The 20,065-nt window shown below is 48.8% G+C and overlaps 2 long non-coding RNA genes across 3 annotated transcripts in view; one reads left to right on the forward strand and one right to left on the reverse strand.

The window, feature by feature from the left end:
• The window catches only part of LOC134957544 (uncharacterized), a 221,689-nt gene that overhangs the window by 116,355 nt on the left and 85,269 nt on the right, over positions 1 to 20,065 (forward strand). For both annotated transcript variants that reach the window (XR_010186654.1, XR_010186656.1), the window contains exon 2: positions 10,078 to 10,224. This is a non-coding gene — a long non-coding RNA (uncharacterized LOC134957544). The remainder of the gene's footprint in view (positions 1 to 10,077; positions 10,225 to 20,065) is intronic.
• Positions 2,485 to 8,281, reverse strand: LOC134956694 (uncharacterized). Its single transcript, XR_010186098.1, has 5 exons — positions 8,228 to 8,281; positions 6,368 to 6,436; positions 4,400 to 4,449; positions 3,101 to 3,141; positions 2,485 to 2,655 (listed from the first exon to the last, which is right to left on the reverse strand). It is a non-coding gene; the product is annotated as an uncharacterized LOC134956694 (long non-coding RNA).

The raw sequence follows: 20,065 nt of genomic DNA on the forward strand, positions 1-20,065 counted from the left end.
GTGGATCAGGCAGAGAGGCAATCTTGATTGCCCCGGATTGGCCCCGAAGAGCATGGTACGTGGCTCTTCTGGACATGTCCATAGAGGACCCTTGGCCTCTACCACTAAGAAGGGATCTTCTTCAACAAGGACCGTTCATCTACCCGGACTTACAGTGGCTTCATTTGATGGCAAGGAAGTTGAGCGGAACATTCTAGCTCGCAAAGGGCTTTCCAAAAAGGTAATTGCCACTATGGTGCAAGCCAGAAAACCTGTGACGTCAAAACACTATCATCATATCTGGCAGAGATATGTCTCCTGGTATGAGGAACGCACATATCCCTCTGCGGAATTCCACTTGGGAAGGTTCCTACGTTTCCTGCAGGCTGGAGTGGATAAAGGCTCACGTCTGGGATCCATTAAGGTCCAGATTTCAGCTCTTTCCATCTTCTTCCAGTAGAAGTTGGCTCTCTTGCTGGAAGTTCAGACCTTCTTGCAAGGGGTGCTTCACATACAACCTCCATTCGTTCATACGGCACCTTAGGATCTGGATGTAGTGTTACGCTTTGTACAGTCCTCCTGGTTTGAACCTCTGTCGACGGTAGAAGATAAGTACCTCACATAGAAAACGGTGATGTTACTGGCCCTGGCTTCTGCCAGGCGTGTCTCAGAATTGGGGGCCTTGTCGTGCAAAAGTCCGGACTTGGTCTTTTATGAGAACAGACTCAGGACTAGACAGCAGTTCCTGCCGAAGGTGGTCTACGCGTTTCACATGAATCAACCTATTGTGATTCCATCCAGTTCTGACACTTCTGCTCCCCCGGAGGCACTGCATGCAGTGCGAGCCTTGAAAGTCTATGTCAAGAGGATGGCTCGGATCAGAAAGACAGATTCCTTGTTCATGCTGTATGAGGCGCGGAAAAAGGGTTGCCCTGCTTCAAACAGTCCATTGGTCATTGGATTAGGCTTACTATCCAACAGGCCTATGCGTCGGCAGCCTTACCTGTTCCACAGTCTCTGAAGGCCCACTCTACCAGATCGGTGGGCTCTTCCTGGGTGGTTGCCCATGGATTCTCGTCCCTACAGCTATGCCGAGCTGCTACCTGGTCGGGGAAGAACACCTTTGTGAAGTTCTACAAGTTTGATACCCTGGCCAAAGAGGATACCCAGTTTGGGAAGGCGGTGCTGCAAATGTTTCCGCACATTCCCACCCATTCTGGAAGCTTTGGGGCATTCCCATCGTACTAATCTGTCCCCAATATCCCTTATGGATGCTAGAGAAAATAGGTTTTTAAATACCTACCGGTAAATCCTTTTGTCGCAGTCTATAAGGGATATTGGGTGCCCACCTCTGTGCGGTGACTTTCTGCAGGTTCTCTGTTCTGTGTTTCCTGTTCAGCTGTTGCTGTTAATGTTGCCTTGCATTTCTGGCTAGGTTATATGTTGGTGTGCTGGTGTGTAAATCTCACCACACTTTTTGTTGCTATGTTCCTTCTCTCAAGTATGTCATTCTCTTTCGGGCACTGTTTTACCTATAACTGACCTGTAGGAGGAGGCATAGAGGGGAGGAGCTAGCACACCCAGTTGAAGAAATTGAAAGTGCACTGGCTCCTTTGGACCTGTCTATACCCCATCGTACTAATCTGTCCCCAAAATCCCTTATAGACTATGAGAAAATGATTCACCGGTAGGTATTTAAAATCCTATTTTTTTATTTTTAATAAATTTGCAAAAATCTCAAAAAAAACTTTTCACGTTGTCATTATGGGGTATTGTGTGTAGAATTTTGAGGGAAAAAATGAATTTATTCCATTTTGGAATAATGCTGTAACATAACAAAATGTAGAAAAAGTGAAGTGCTGTTAATACTTTCTGGATGCACTGTATATATGTTATCTCAATGAGAAATAGTAACGAAAGACACTACAATACTTCTAATTTCACATTTCCAATGTTCGCACAAATTCTTCCCCTCTCCCCTCTTACACACACCTGCTCTAAGCTGATGCCTAACCAGTCATTTCCACTTTCATCCCAACAACCGGCTACAGCACACCAAGATAACATTATATACCTGAAGTCTGTATATACTCTCTGAATGTGCAAAATACATTTCAACAAAAGACTTACAGTACTCATTGATTTAAAGAGCAGTTGTTTTTTTTATTTTTTTAATGCTCTGGGTTGGAAGGTGGGGGGGGGGGTTTGGTGGTAAATCCCCCCCATGGGTGTGACCTGTATGTGCTGGTGTGGGTAGAACTGCTGCCTTAGATGTTATTATCCATGCGAGTCAGTGGGGGGTATAAGGTGAATTTGGTGTCTGAGGTCCATGGTGAGGTCAGCTGTGATCACGTGGTAATCCTCTGTTGGGTTAATAGGAGATGGCATAAGTGTGGCAGACTGGAGGAAGTGTAGGTACTTACCCTGGGTGTAGCTGTGGGGAATTACCTGGTTTTCTAGGTTACTCCCCACAGCTACACCTAGGGTAAGTACCTACACTTCCTCCAGTCTGCCGGCCTCTCCTAGAGGATTACCGCGTCATCACAGCTGACCTCACCATGGACCTCAGTATACAGCACCCCCCCACTGACTAGGATTAGGCAGCAGTTGATGTTATCACCCACACCAGCGCGGCCACACCCACTCTAATCTCCCTGGTGATGTCTCATCTTGTTCCTGTAAAGAGAAGAAAAACCTTGTAAGTGACAAAGGTACAGGGACTCATGTACACAATGCAAACAGTGTAGACAGCCATAGATATGAACATTATGAGGGAAAGAGAATGGGAAAACGCTGTGGTTACCATAGCTGGGAAAAGGCGGGAGGGAGTATGTATGAGGATGAGGTTAGAGATATAGGGAGACGAGCAGTGCAGTTGGAGGGGACCTTGTATGTGAGGGTGAGAGATGGAGCAGTATTCTGTAAGTGAAGGAGAGCCAGTGTTAGGTGGGGGAGGCAGATATGGATCGGCGAGACAAGTCTTGTTGCAGCGTTAAGTATGGATTGAAGGGAAGCAAGATATGAGTGAGGGAGGCCTGGAAGGAGATGGTTGCAGAAGTTGAGATGGGAAAGGATGAGTGAGTGGACAGTAGTTTTACTGGCAGCTTTGAAAGTCACTTACTTATTTGATGTTCTTTTCTGCTTTGGTGGGTTACGAGATCTCTGTGGTACAGGGAAGAAAATACAATACATTTTAGGAGGATTATAGAGAGTAACCACCAATACAAGCTAGTTACTAATACCCCTTTTCCACCTCCTAAGCATGGGTCGCAGCCGGGAGCCTGACACGGGTACTACCCGGCAGCAACCCGTGCTCAGCCCCCTTTCCCACTACGATGATCTCCCAGCGCCGCCCTTCCATAGACTATGAACGGGAGCCATGTCGCATCGACACGGCTTCTGTTTACACTGCACAGCTTACCAGGTTGAACTCGTGTTCAACCCGGTAAGCTACCCGGGTAGGATTCCCGGATCACTTAATCTGGGTTGACCCTTTTTCACTAACAAAAAACACGAGTAAATGCGCGCCCCCGTGCTTTTAACCGTGTTATTTGAGCTAGTGGAAAAGGGGTACAAATGTTACAGGTTTATTCAATATCATTCAGAAGATAACAAGATGGCCATAAAGGTTACAGATAGCCATAAGCAGACTAGGGTAAGCAGAGGTGGGGGTGTCAGTGGTGGCTGATGTAACGGGAATCCAAACACTATTGTCATTATATACACTAGTATATTAGATACAGTGGCCGCTAAAGATGGGTACACACCTGCGCAATCCCCGGCTAATCAGGTAAAACGCTCCCAATCAGCCAAGCTCTGTGTGACCCTTATGACCTCCTGTGAGGCGGGGGAAGGGGGGGTAGCATCTCCTCTCTGGCGACTGGGAGGTCGCATGTGCAGCACATAAGATGTGACCTCCCAGTCCTGGCCGTTGCAGGAGCGTTATAAGCCATTTATCATATAACACTCCTACATCCTACATACACACCTATACAATCAACGGCTGTTCACCTGATATCGGGAGAATGGGGCGACGATTGTATAGGTGTGTACTCAGCTTTATTCCCAGCTGCAGATTACCTCGGTCCCACATAGAGAATTTTGACAGATGATTAGAACCACTTGGCCCATCTAGCCTGCCCTAAATACATGTATACGCACACACTAGGGTTACTATTGATGGGAGCCAATTTACCAGATTGTAGGAGGAAACTGGAGTACCCGGAGGAAACCCACACAAGCACGGGGAGAATATATAAACTCAGGGCCATGGTGGGTACTGACCCACGACGTCAGTGCTGTGAGGCAGTAATGCTAACCACTACGCCATCCGTACTGCCCAACTGCTGTATACCTGAGCCATATGGCTCAGTCTCCCTCACATTCCCTAGACTGACGTATAGATGTTTTATTCACTCACCCTTATTGTCTCCAATACATCCACAAATCTTAGTACGTTTCTTTCAATTGCTGTAAAGAAAATGTAAAACAACAGTCAGTGTCTTGGATTCTGCAGCTGCTCATTGATGGGTAATGTGACTTGTACAATGTTTCTAATAGCCGCTGAATACAACTTACAATGGGTGGGCACAATTGTTTTTGCTAACTAATGAGATGCGCACATTTACCCACGTTTACTCTTCATAGGATTTAAGGTGCCCTTTTCTTCATAGCCCCTGAGCAGGTGCAAAGTTTGGGAAATTTCTATTTTAAGATAAAAATATCAGGACTTGGGTCAGGACCCCTGGGGCACTCCCAGTAATGAATGATTAGGCACTTTGAAGTTTTTAATTAGCTTCATTTGTCCAATCATGGTGTCATTTGTGGGAAGATATTCTGCAAGTATAATGGGATAACTGATGCTGGACAGGTATATGGGGTGTTGTATTGATGGGACCAGTGTTTTTAGGCTAGCAGGTGGGAGTTACAGGGGTTTTCAACACATTTTAGAAATTGGCAAAAATGATACAAAAAAATCTATTTACCATGGAATTGTGAGTTAAGTGTGAGCTCCACAGACGAGCTAAGTGACATTTCCCGGCAATATGTGCATTAATTCAGTGCGCGGTAAACAAAATGTTACAGCCGGCTATTCTGCCCCTTAGTGGGAAACAGTGTTTAGCATATAACAGCTATGTGGAGATCTCTGTAACTGTAATATAAGTGCTGGCATCAGTATAAGACACACAACGCCTGAGCACAAGTGCGTTATACAAGGCTCTGACTGACCCATCTCCCAATGCAGATACTCTCCCACTGCTACACTGATCATGGCTGCACATCTTATGGCCGGTGTGGGGCTCCATGGCTGTAACTGACCGATCTCCCAATGCAGATACTCCCCCACTGCTACACTGATCATGGCTGCACAACTTATGGCCGGTGTGGGACCCCATGGCTGTAACTGACCCATCTCCCAATGCAGATACTCTCCCACTGCTACACTGATCATGGCTGCACAACTTATGGCCGGTGTGGGGCTCCATGGCTGTAACTGACCGATATCCCAATGCAGATACTCTCCCACTGCTACACTGATCATGGCTGCACAACTTATGGCCGGTGTGGGGCCCCATGGCTGTAACTGACTGATCTCCCAATGCAGATACTCTCCCACTGCTACACTGATCATGGCTGCACAACTTATGGCTGGTGTGGGCTCCATGGCTGTAACTGACCCATCTCCCAATGCAGATACTCTCCCACTGCTACACTGATCATGGCTGCACAACTTATGGCCGGTGTGGGGTTCCATGACTGTAACTGACCGATCTCCCAATGCAGATACTCTCCCACTGCTACACTGATCATGGCTGCACAACTTATGGCCGGTGTGGGGCTCCATGGCTGTAACTGACCGATCTCCCAATGCAGATACTCTCCCACTGCTACACTGATCATGGCTGCACAACTTATGGCCGGTGTGGGCCCCATGGCTGAACACATTACTTATTACTCCCAAGTGCATGATTAGGAACTGACATGACTATGTAAAGTGATTAGTGTTACATGTACCTGCAGCTGCTGGGCACATACATGCATAGTTTAATACATATATATCAGTTTCTAGACGGGGCGTTTGATTAGGTGCAGAGCTTTTGGGAGCAACCACCATATACTATGAGTCAGGGGCGTCACTAGATATGTGTAGGCCCCATAGCAGCTGTTTATAAGATCCCTTATGTACAACCAAATGATGCATAATCTATACAGCACAGGAACTATAATAGGGAAGATAGGTCCCGCTAAGGTGTGAGCTGCACCCCCATAGCCTATGGTAGTTCTGCCCTTGTATTCAGTATCCTGACTGCATGATTCCCCAAAGGTGTATTAATTGTAATCAACAAGAGAGTTCACATCATTTTACAGCTTTATCTACGTTACTTACTGGTCAGTCCATCGTCTGCGCGCATTGCGCATTCAAAGATGAAATCTATCAGAGATGACATTCTTGGAGCTGTTGAGAGCAAATATAAAAAAATGAGTAATCTGTGTAATATATATATATATATATAATATATACATACTAATAAATCTGGTGGAGAAATGTAACACAGTAACAAGGACAGGCGATGTGCGATTATTATCTAGGTGGTAATTTGAGAACCTGTATGTAATTGTCTAATGTGCTTACGTTGTATTATGGGCCTGATTCTGAGGTGACAGACAAGCTAGGTACACACTATACAATTATTGGGCCGATTTACCAATAAGCAGGTTCTCAGGCAAATATTTTTTATAGTGTGTACGAAAGAGCGTTTCAGCATTTCGCCGATAATTCTGGAAAATCTCTCCCACATACACACGAGCGATCAATTTTGCAATCTGTTGCCCCAAACCAAAAATCTCGGCCACAATCTCCTGATATGGAGCAGTGTGTGTGCATTCTCAATAATCTGCCCATATTTCCTATGTTTTCCTGTCACTATGTCATCCTCCTTGCGGGCGGACATATGCAAATGTGGTGTGATGTGGTAAATTTAAAAGGAAATCTGTTAGTGTGTAGCTCAGATATTAGTGCCTACAATGTCCCAAAAAATTGGTCGATTGACGGGCCAACATAAAAAAAATCTGTCAGTGTGTACCCAGCTTTAAGCAAAGATCCAGTAACTGCACCTGGACAGACCATGCTGCCATGTAAGCGGGCAAGTACACTAGATTTTTTTTACCTGCAGGGTAAATACTGGCTGCTTTTGCATGTAGCCCAGAAATGCTGGACAGCTTTATTACACTGTAATTTAGATTTGAGTTTGGACACGCCCCTCTCACATCTAACGCTTATCTTACATCTGCCCCACCTGCAGTGCAGCATCGGATGTGCCTGACATATACTTTGTTGCTGCTACAGTATTATTCTGATAATTATTATACTGTTATTCATTTGTGCATAGATGTACTATAAATATAAAGCCAAGGAAATGTCACTGACAAGATAGGTCTGGCCTCTTAGCTGCTCAGAGAGGCAGCCTGAGAGCAGTTGTAAGCAGGATGAATTACGACATCACAATGCATTGATGAATTATGACATCACAGTGGCCAGGTAATGGCATGTAAAGGGTGTAAATGTGTTTCTATGACATCACTCTCTAATACGTTTCTCCATGATTTGTGCGTTAAATGATACTGGTTCAAAATATAAACTATAATACGAGGGTAAAGCCGCCTTAATAGTGACCAATAGACTGCTGAAGAGCCGCTATTACACCCGCATTACCGAAATGTTATACTTTGTGACAGTTTTTATTTTAATTTTACATATAAACCAAACCTTGGGGTATATTTACTGAAGGTCGATTTTGTTTGGTTTTGTTCGATTTTAGATCGATGTTAAATCAATTTTAATCGATGTTGGGCTTCCAGGTTTTAAACACACATTTACTAACATTTCAAAATTAATATAAAATATTATCTGCTAGTAAATGTGTGTTTTAACCCTGGAGGCCCAACATCGATTAAAATCTATTTAACATCGATCTAAAATCGAACAAAACCAAACAAAATCGACTTTTATTAAATATACCCTCTTGTGACATTTCTATAGAACATCGGGGGACACTTAAGATTTGGGGTGATGTTTAATAAACTCTTATCTGACATCTGCCCCACCTGCAGTGCAGCATCGCATGTCAGATACTTTGTTGATGCTATTTATTATTGAATTATACAGGTTTATTCTGATAATTATTATACTGCTATTCGTTTCTGCATAGTTGTACTATAAATCTAAAGCCAAGGAAATCTCACTTACCAAGTAGGATGTTGTCGCTTGACAGATCAGGGAGGCAATGGCCTGTTGCAGCATGGGAGCAGTAGTAAGTACTGTATGATGTATTATGACATCACAATTCACTAGTCACAGTGGCCAGGCCATGGCATCTAAAGGGTGTAACTGTGCTTCCATCACATCGCTCTCTAATACGTTTCTCCATGATTTGTGCATTAAATGATATTTGTTCAAAAAATAAACTACAATACAAGGGTAACACCTCCCTAATAGTGACCAAGAGCCCGCTGAAGAGCCGCTATTACACCCGCATTACCGAAATGTTATATTTTGTGACCGTTTTATTTTAATTTTACATATAAACCAAACCTCCTGACATTTCTATAGGACAACGGAGGACACTTAAGATTTGGGGGATGTTTAATAGACATAATTATCTCATAAATGCTGGAAAATGTGACATTTATATTTCCTGGAGATGGAGATAAGTTTGTTTAACACAAACAGATAAATATTTCTTCTCAGTGTTGGCTGCAGCACAGTCCAAAATTCACATAGGGGGGAAACACCAACTGCCAGTGAGTCCCGGGCAGCGATGTGTGGCAGCGGTTCAGGTGGCAGTTGGGGCGGATCTTCTATTTGAATTTTGGACGGTGCTGCAGCCGCCACTGAGAAGAGATATTTGGACTCTGTTCAGGAAGTTTATTTTCATGATAAAAGTGCGGAAACGAGTGTTTGCTATGCAGCAAAAGGATTAACAGAGAATATAATGCAATTATCTCCTTCATTCATTCCCATCTCGCTGAATATCGCACAGTAGGGGTCATTCTATTGATCTCTATTGTGGTTTAATGTTTTACGCTATTCAGCACCACAATTTCATGATATTTCAGAATGGCGCTATGTAAAGAAACTCCATAAATCTGATAAAAAATGCAGGAACAGAGAGAATTTTCCCATCAGTCCCTGCAGCATCCTGTAAGACCAGCTCCAGCCTCCCAAAAGCTTCTAAGTTGATTAAAATGTGTATTTAGGCTTTATATTAGTCTGTATACATTTATATGTATGTGGTTTATATATAAAATGTAAAACTGATCCTGCGCAGAACAAAAAATATAAGGTTTTCTTTTTAGATTTCCCAGAACAAAGCCTTCTAGAACTTTGCAGGAACAGCGTGTTGCGGCAACCGCTGTTCCTTTGAAGTTTACGGCTGAATAGCTGTGAGATTTTTTTTTTACTGTGTCGATATTGCCTGATAATGATGGGACAATATTGAGATTTTTCCTGAATAGAGCCCTTATCTCTATTGTTTAAAACAAACTTATTCAATCCCCATTTTCCAGCTTTTATGAGATAATTATGTTTATTAAACATCCCCCTTAGAGAGAGATGTATCAAAGCTTGGAGAGAGATACATTGGAGATAAAGTACATGCCAACCAGCTCCTAACTGCCATGTTGGTACTTTGGGGGCTGATTGGTTGGTTCTTTGCGGGATATGTACTAACCCTTGGAGCGTGATAAAGTGGAGAGAGATAAAGTACCAACCAACCAGCTCCCAACTGTCAGGTTACGGCCTGTGTTTGAATCAGGTCCTTTGTGCGTAAATGATCCCAGCTGAAAGCGGCGTACATAATTCCTTGCCATTGGGAGATGAATGGATGGCGATAAAGTGGTGGAAAATGTAGCAAAACTTGGGGAGAGATAAAGTGGAGAGAGATAAAGTACCAGACAATCAGCCTCAGGCTGTGTTTGAAGAATGACAGGAGCTGATTGGTTGATACATTATCTCTCTCCACTTTATATCTCTCCAAGCTTTGATAAATCTCCCCTATAGATTTACAAACATACTAACTCTCGATGTTGTTTGTACAGGGCAGAGCAGACTGCAGCCAGAAAGGACTCACATCCCACATGCAGTCCCTCCAGACCTCCAGTCCATGGACCTATCTGCTAACTCCGTCCAGTTCTTACAACCGCTCCCTGGGAGATTTTCAGGTTTACTCCACCTCAACCTATCAGGTAACCCCCTGCACCGCTGGGAGAGAAATAATGTATCAACCAATCAGCCAATCAGCTTCAGTCTTCTTTCTTCTTTTTGCTATAAGGCTTAGCTATAGGTCCAGAGGTAATAGAGTGTGAGATTGGCAAGGTGCCGACACCAACCAGTTTTTGCATTGTAAAGAAAATGCAGATTTAAATCTTCTGCTAAATGGGTGAAATCTGGGCCCTTAGTCTCACACTCTGGTCCATATGGGCTGTAGTGTTTGGAATGAAAGGGACTGCTATGAGGCAGAGACAAGATTAGCACTATAATGTGGTTCATCACTCTGTGGCTGTGTCGGCCTGATTTGCCGACTGATCTATTGATTGCTAAGGTGTATGCATATACGCTATGTTGGCCAGCAAACCAGTTTGAAAACGTATGCCCACTTGTGATGTCATATTCAACAGCTGCTGCGGCTGATTTATCAAGCTGTAAGTGGGTCAGCTATATGCCGCATACACTCGGTGCTATATGCCGCATACACACGGTGCAGACTTGCCTACTCTCCCGGAATGGCTGTGAGGCTCCCGAAAATCGGGTGACCCTCCCGGCCCCACGGAATAGCCGGCAAGTCTCCCGATTTCGGGGGTCCCCCCCTGCCCAGCCGCACACTTAGCGAGTAAAGTGGGCGGTCCGGGCAGGCGATGACGCGATTCTTGTTGAATCGTGTCATCATAGCCACGCCCCCTGCTGTATAATGCCGGTAATAGCGGCATTACACAGTAGGGGCGGGGCTTACACGGCACGATTCCCGTGGTCACGCCTCCGGCCCACCTCCACCACACCCCCAGTCCGCCTGCGGCCCGCCCCCCTCTGCACGCACATCGCAGCCCGCCCCCCTGCCAAGCCGACCTGGCTGCTCTCTCCCGGAGAGAGCAGCCAAAAAGTCGGTAAGTATGACACAGTGCTATATGCCGCATACACACGGTGCCATATGCCGCATACACTCGGTGCCATATGCCGCATACACTCGGTGCCATATGCCGCATACACTCGGTGCCATATGCTGCATACACACGGTGCCATATGCCGCATACACACGGTGCCATATGCCTCATACACATGGTGTGATTTGAACAACCGCTATGGACTATATAGTCCATATCGATAGTAATCATCTGTATATAGATTGTGATGCTGACGTGCGCTTCCTCGGAGTTGGCATCGCAAGTACAAATAGACTGTGCAGGCAGGTCAGTTTTGACACTAAGGTATACAATCTAGTGAACTGTACAGTGACCATAGCAAAAAGTGCACAGAGCCAAAATCTCACCGTGTGTATAGACAATATCAGTGGATTTTGGATCTATGGTGATCAAGGGAAATTACAGTGTGTGAATCTGCCACTAGATTGGGTATGCCCCTATACATACAGCCAGATGTACTGATATACCTGTATAATATACTGGCATCAGCTGTGGTGCAGGGCGGACCTGATATGTCTGAATTACGTCATTTATGATTTGGCCACGCAGTATATGCAGTAGGCAGCTGCATTTAACACTGGTTTGGTGTTATTCTATTAACATCCAAAGGGGACACCTGTACAGGGTCCCAAGGTTCAGGGGGGCCCCAGGAATAAGGGACACAAAAAATGGGGCCACAGAGCCAACTTGGCTGGTGTTTGAGCCTTATTGACAAGCCGGGAGGACCTTTGTTTTCAACAGATTAGGCTGCGTCTGGCCGTCCTCACGGCCCGTTTTGGATTTCTCCTTTGTCAAGGGTCAGCCACCAAGGGCAAGGTAAGGCATATAGGGACTGGGGAGACAGGGGTTAGTGACAGAGGTGAATGGTAGGGGCAGATGGGGGGGTTGGTAGGGACAGATAAGGACAGGGGTAGAGATGCATATATTTTTACTGTGTACTATCTCCTATATATTAGCCCAGATCTGTGACTTTGTGCCTCATTTGCTAACGCTGGGTGGAGTCACAATGCTGGGCGGAGTTAGTCAAATGAGTCACAGATTTGGGCAAATCTATAGGAGACTAGGAACAGAAGCAGATGGTATGGGCATGGCACAGACAGGGGCATACCTCCCAACTTTCTTTAGGCAGAAGGAGGGACACACGTTTCCAGCGAAAAGGGTGCGTGGCCAACAGAAAAGGGGTGTGGCTTCGCGGGAGGACCCGTGATCGCGAGCCACGCCCCCATTTTCGTCCGTGAGGGGGCATGCTCAGCGTTCTCTGTGAGCTGCTGGCATGCCCCCTCTCCTCCTGTCTCCACTAACTAGATGCTGTGCGCATGCGCACAGCGTCTATTCACTGCTGCTCTGCTAAGCAGAACAGCGAGCACAGGAACCTCCCAACTGCCCCCCCCCCCCAACACGGGACACTGTGGCCCGCGGGTGGGACAGCGGGACAGACCCCAAAAAATGGGATTGTCCCGTGAAAATCGGGACAGTTGGGAGGTATGGGGGTGTGTGAGGGGGTATGCCGTACAGACAGACGGTCACCGGCTTACTGTGTGCTTGACCCCCCACATCAGCATACTCAGCAGGGACTCTCTGGCGCGGAGGAGCGTCACTTTCTGGCACACTCCACGCTTCTTAGCTGCAGTTTTGTGGGGCACCTGCCGCTGTGCAGGTTCCGTACTGCCCGCAGTGAGGTGCGCCCAGCTCCTTCTCACACTTTAGCCGGCAGGCAGCGCTGCAGAAGCCCGCGCTGCTTGCAGGCTCCAACCCCCTCCTCCCTTCAGCCGCAGTGTCTCCTGGGGGCTAACCAGTCACTCCCAGTCTCCCCTTACCACAGTGCCCGGCAGCCGCGTGCATGCTATGACCCCCTCCTCCCTCCAGCCACAGCGTCTCCTGGGGGCTAACCAGTCACTCCCAGTCTCCCCTTACCACAGTGCCTGGCAGCCGCGCGAGGTCCGCAGTGTGTGACTGAGGAGTGGGGGGAGGGATGCGGGTGGGCAGAGGAAGCAGGACTCCAGCCTGAGAGAGTCAGCCATGCCAAGTCTCCAGCAGCAGCAGATCCCAACAGGTTGGAGTGGAACAGCAGCAGCCAGCAGCAGTGACTCCGGTAAGACACATCTGTCTGTCACCACTGTTTTGTCCCTTATACCAATCTCTCCCGTGCCCTATGTTCTGTCATGTCCCTGTAACCCCTGGCCTTGCCCTGTCACCCTCATCCTGGCCCTATCACCCTTATCCTGGCCCCATCACCCTTATCCTGGCCCCGTCACCCCTGTTCTGACCCTGTCACTGCATACCCTCCAACTCCCTTTTGGCAGGTACAGTACCTGCGGCGCCTCCAGACCCCTCCCCAATGCACCACACCTCCACACCTTCCCCTCCACCACATGCGGCTCCCCACCTCTCCCCCACCTGCGGTCCCCCCCACACCCGCCTCTCCCCCACCCACGGCACCCATGCACCTGCCCTCCGCCACCCGCGGCGCCTCCGGACCCCCCACCCCCGCCCCTTCCCATCCCACAGCACCTCCGGAACCCTTCACCCATCCGCAACATCCCCGCACTTGCCCCTCCCCCACCGACAGCACCCCTGCCCCTCCCCCACCTGCAGTGCCTCCGGACCCCTCCCCCATCTGCAGCCCCCACTCCTCTGCCCCTCCCCCACCAGCAGCACCTCCCGACCCTTTCCCATTCACCCCCCCCCCCGCATCCACCCCCCCTCCACCCGCAGCATCTACAGACACCCTCCCCTATCCGCAGTGCCCCCCCCCCCCCGCACCCACCCACTGCATTCTGTACATCGTGCCCTGCAGGCGCTGTTCACGCCGTCGCAAGGGGCTGCACCTCCTTCACCATCGCATGCCCTTTAATTGTGCAATATTTAAACACTAACAAAGGAATGCAGGTACTACTCCATATAATACAAATATTGAACCCCAGAAAGGCATGCAAGGGTTAAGTGGGCGTAGCCCCTTACGATGGTGTGAAGAGCGCCCGTAGGGCGCGATGAAGCACCTAGTACTATTACATATAATTAATACCCCTTACCCACTGATAATATTGGGAGGCTAGGGGTATAACTAGGGATGGCCATCGACTATCGATGATTCATAATCATCGATGGTTTATGTCTGATACTGAATACTTTTGCCATTGATGGAAGAGAGCCAGATAGTTTCCCCCATCGATGGCTTAGCATCAGGGCCGGATTAACAATGGGGCGGATGGAGCTGCAGCTCCAGGCCCCCCATTGAAAATAGGCCCACAGAACCCCAAACCGACTGGGCAAAGTTCCGACCACGGAACTCTGAAACTCTGCCGACTCAATCCCGAATACTCCTTAGGCTCCGCCTCCGGATCCGACTATAGCCCCGCCCCCTGGCCTATCCAAAGTTAACTTTTTGATGCCTCACAGTCAGACTCGTGCTGGGCTGTTGGTTAATCCCAGGTGGGTCGGTCCCCTGCTCTGTAACTCCTCCCACTATCGGGGCGTGGACAATGTAGGGTCGTCGGGCTGGTGACATGCTGCTGTATATGGTACCAGTATTTCAGCTGCTGAAGCTGTGCTGCGCCCTGCTCTGCCCTGCTGTAACGCTGAGGAGATTCCTGATCAGTGCAGGAACTCCTCAGCAGTGTCTGCTGTGCTCTGATTGGCTGAGTGACTGAGTGTGATGTGTCACTCAGCCAATCGGAGCACAGAGCACAGAATCCAGGACACCCGCACTCCCCACACACCAACAACTAGCCGGGCAGCAGGCTGAGATGATATTGCAGGAGCTAAACACAAGAGAGATGGTAAGTCACCTGTCGGTGTGTCACACACTATATATGTATATAAAGTAGTACTGTACAGGATAATTACTTTTATAAGTGTGACTCCAAAACATACAAGTTCCATCTCTATCCTCTGGATTTACAGTAGCAGCGCCCCCTGTAACACCCTCCCTGCTGTATTGCAGTATGTGTACAGGTATTATCACTATACTATGTAAACAATATGTACTCTGCATACAGTATATATGGATATGATATGTATATTCTATGTATGTGCTTTATGTATAAATATATATACTATATATATATATATATATATACAGTTTCAATGCCTTTCCCACCTGTGGCTCAGGTGTGTCTGGAAAAGGACGAGAGGCGGCACTCCAAGGACTTAAAAAGATTTTTATGTGCAAAACATGACAAAACATCCTAGTGACATTTGGTGGACCCGTTCATTCCAAGTAAAGCATTCGTTACCTCTAAACCCAATAAATAAAGACACGGAGACTTGAATTTGGCAGAAATATTGCTAGCTATTTATTTGACCCTAACCATAGCAAACCTGTAATTGAAAATTTTGTTAAGATGCCGATACAGCCGGCTTATGGTGGCAGCAAAAAGAACGGCTCTACTAAGCTAAATTAACCGTAAAATACTAAATATTCGAAACCATCCTAATTTTACTACAACTATCAAAAACCGGTAATAGGTGACAACTCCACCCCCACAGTGACTACCCACCGCTCCTGGGTGCCCTGCCGCTGCCTTCCCGGACGGGTGGTCAAGCGGCCAATAAGTCTATGGAGGTGAGTGCACCTAAACCAAATCAAACTGTAAATCACTACAGCTTACCATACAACCACCAACTGCCGTTCTTTTCCGCCAACAGCGAAAGACTCCTTCCCAGAGTCTTCGCACCGCCACCATAACCTCACCCTAACTCCAGCAACCCTAGGAACAGATCCTCCAGGAAAAAACATCATCCCCTCATTGGATAGATGCACACCATCAGGCCGAAGAAGGTGACTTTGTCTCTGACTGAATCCTAGGGTGGCGAACCACTTGGCCTCCATGGGACAACCCACTTCGCCACCGCCCCATTCACCTTCTGCCTGGCCTCCTCAATTTCGCGACCGTCCGTCACACCTTGCCAACTCAACCTTGGCACCATCAAGGAGAACACCAATATAACAAGTGGTCCATTCCCCTTCTGCGTGGCCTCCTCAATTTCGCGACCGTCCGCCACACCTTGCCAACTCAACCTTGGCACCATCAAGAAGAACACCAATATACAAGTGGTCCATTCCCCTTCTGCGTGGCCTCCTCAATTTCGCGACCGTCCGCCACACCTTGCCAACTCAACCTTGGCACCATCAAGGAGAACACCAATATACAATTGGTCCACTGCTGCGGCCAAACTTGCCAGATCCTGCATCATGGCCCACCGCATCTCCAAATAAGTCCTCTTCCCCAGGTCGTTGCCACCTAAATGGACAACCAACACCCTAAGGCTAACATGCTTGCTGGCCTGACTCACTAGTCTATTTCTCCACTCCGTCCACATCATCCCTTGCCAACCAAGCCAACGAACTTCTCGAGCCCTAGGAAACATCTGTGCCCCCTGCGAGGCCAACACTGGGCGGCCCAATACACATAAGAGAGGCCAACCACCAAAATAGGCAAGTCATCTTCCAACCAACCTGAAGAGGAGGAACAGGGGGTAAAAGTGGTTACTAACTATCTATACCATTGTTCAATTTACTGCATTAACCTGAAGGATCTGCCAAAAAGAAAAATTTTGCTGTCGTATATTGCAGCAGTCTCTGCACGAGCAATCAGCCAATTTGAAGCCTAACTTGAACACACAAATGGGAAAGATGAAAATAACAAACCAAAAGGGGGAGGGGGGGGGGAGAAGGGGTAAAACATGTAATAACTCAGCTGGAGGTGAAAGCATAAAGACCTGCTGAGGGACTCTGATTAAAACAGATTAGCCGAATTGTGGATTAGAATTCAGTCCGTCAAGTCAGGCAAAAAATTGCAAAATAACTCCAGACCCCCGCTGCCGGCTCATGCCAGCAACGGCGAGTAGCTAATCCCTGTAATCCCTGAGTAGGATAAAAAGGGGGAAGACAAACAAACGCACAACACCATAACGTACTGAACTGTAATAACATGATTAAACGACTGGAATTGACACACAACTACGCGCGAGCTAACATCTCATGCAACGGGGCGCATATACCGTCTGTAGCTTGACGAATTCCATCGCCCCACCGCCTGGATCTCCGCCATGTAAAATCCCGTCGCCGCAGCCGACGTCGCAGCCCCTATGCGGAGGGAATGCGTCCCGAACGCAGCGGGTGGAAGGCCCAAGCTCGCAAGACAGCGACCCAGCATCCCATGAAATAGATACTTCGTCACCGGCAGCTCGTCATAGTGCAGCGGCTATGACCCCCGACCGTCGGGTCGTACTGCCTCATATTGCATTGCCAACCTCACTGGGCAAATGCTCTCCTCAAGAGCCGGAACCAAGGTGACCCATTGACCTCTCCCCACTTGGTCAGTCTTAGAGCGTCGCAATCTGCAAAGCAAGGACTTCTCACCCACCACCACGTCCCCGACCAGCATGCGCGAATCTGCTCGCTTAGAAGGCGCTACCAGTTCCGAAACCCTAAAAGCCCCGTGGTAAGCCATTGAGCACGCCAAACTGAAGAACAACCGCAATTCAAAACATGGACGACGCGACACCTCTAACCGCCCTGATGACATCCAGCAACAAGGCCGCATCAATGGGCCTCCTCCTGTCAGGCGGCGTCGGCACGACTCGCGCCCATCCTTTCATCGCCTTCAACAGAATCCCGCTCTTAGCCACGTCGGGGACGCCCTTTATCCCGCTGAAAACGAAATCCTGGCCAAGTACCGGGATACCACCGCTCTGGACCTACCCGAAACCTACAGCTGCCAAATAAAAGAAAGCATCCTCCGATGCCCGCTCTTACCTTGCTGAATTCGTCCTTAAACAAACTCCTCCTACTCCGCTCCAAGCTTGCGGCTTAAGCGTGGCTGGCGCGACTGACCGCAATGCAAGACCCTCCAATCCGTCCCGATCACCTCCCAACATAACCGGGACACTGAACACCATGTTCGTCGGCCTCCGGTGCTAACAAACAAAAAACTTTCCCACTGCCCTCGTGACAGAGCGTCGGCAATTCCGTTCTCCAGCCCCGGCACATGTTGCGCGCGGAACCACACGTTCCGACGTAGGCATGTCTACAGCAACTGTCCCAGCACCCGCAGCATGACAGCGGCTTCGCCCCCTTGTTATTTATCGCATGCGCCAACGCCCAGATTGTCACATCTAAACAAGATGCTGCGAGGAGCCAGCCGTTCGCCCCAAACCTCCAGCGCCCCCATAATGGGTAAAAAAAAAACTCCAGAAGCAAAAGGTCCCTGGTTACGCCTTCTCGATGCCGTCCACGAAGCCGCGCACCAAGATCCCTCCCGATAACATCCGTATCCAGAGGCCCCAGCCGCGTCGGTGAACAACTGCATCCTAGCGCTGACCACCGTTGGAGCCTGCCATATACACCCCCGTTGAAATCCTCCAGGAATGAGGCCCATATTGCTCCATCCCCTTAAATCTCGGAGGATCATCGCACGAAATGATGTGGTCTGGCACACCCCGCATTCGCCCTTTCCAGCTTCCGGCAGTGTGATCTTACGCGACCCTTCGAACCGGCCAATAGCTTCGCGGAGCTTCACCACCTTGTCCCGATGCAGCCGACCCGATCCTGCCGCTGTGTCGAAATCGATCCCCAAAAGGACAAACAGGAGGACGGTCCCTCAGTTTTCTCCTCATCCACTGAAACGCCGAAGTGGAAAAAACAGGGCTCGGCTGCTGACCAGCAAGTCGCCGCCCGTGCTGAATGTGCCGCCCCGCACACAGGAAGTCATTGAGGTAATGGGCGACCCCACGACCCCTTGGCGAAGACTCCACGAACCAGTGTAGAAACGTGGTAAACCGTTCAAAAAACGAGCATGAAACGGAACACCCCCTCGGCAAACCGTTGCCGATGAAATACCCCGCTCCTATCCGAAAACCCCATAAAACGGAATGAGTCCGGATGTAACGGCAGCAACCGAAAAGCGGACTCAACCTCGATCTTAGCCATGAGTGCTCCCGTCCCGTAACTGCGGACCAGCGCCAATGCCTCGTCAACGACTGATAAACCACCGAACCATGATCCGGCGGCCTCACGTCATTGACCGCCGTCCCCGATGGGTAAGAAAGATGTTGAATAAGCCGAAAAGCGCCCGGAGTCTTCTTCGGAACCACCCCCACTGGAGAGATGACCTCCGTATCCACTGGGCCCGAACCGACACCTCGCTCGCAACAGGCACGCGAAAACAAAACTAAAACCGGAAAACAGAAATTTTGCATCCGCCCTATTTGGATACCAATTTAACCCCTTGCCCATCGTTTCTAAAGCAATTGGCGTTGGAGCTCTGTGGCGCGCTCCCGCCCGCGGCCTGCCTGGGATAAGTTTGCTTACCCCGGGTACCTTGACGACTGCCTTTGAAGCAGGAGGAGGCTGGATTTGGCCGATCCGCCGTCCGCGCCTTACCCCTGGGCGGACGACCCTGCGCGGTGGTGGCCGTCCGCCCCCGGCTTCCGGGGCTCCTCCGTCTGCTGCGAAGCCCGAGTGACTTTGAGCCAGACCTAGACGTCCTTGAACCCAAAGTCCATGACCCGCTAACCATCCTGCTTCTACCTACGCCACTCCGATCCCGAAGAAGTGCGCTGCAAGTCATGTATGAGAAGCATGTACCGAATCACTTTCCTGTGCTCGACCGGCCTATCTTCCAGGTAGCACGCCGCGAAGACCCAAAACCGGCCAGCCAGTTAATGAAGGTACGGAAGGCCACGGCCCCGATGTCCCTCTTTGTAGCCGCCGATCTATACTCCTTCTTCGCTTCCTTCGTACAGACGAACACATGCACGAAGTCCCACTACGAATCTTCCTACGGCCGCTATCCCGCAGGCCCCGCATCACTGCAGTGTAGTCGCAGCGAACAAACCCGTGCAAATCGCTGCATTTCTTGGCCCTGCGAGCTTCCTCCCTAATCCG

The sequence above is a fragment of the Pseudophryne corroboree genome, chromosome 9 (assembly GCF_028390025.1).
Source record: "Pseudophryne corroboree isolate aPseCor3 chromosome 9, aPseCor3.hap2, whole genome shotgun sequence".
Lineage (NCBI taxonomy): Eukaryota > Metazoa > Chordata > Amphibia > Anura > Myobatrachidae > Pseudophryne > Pseudophryne corroboree.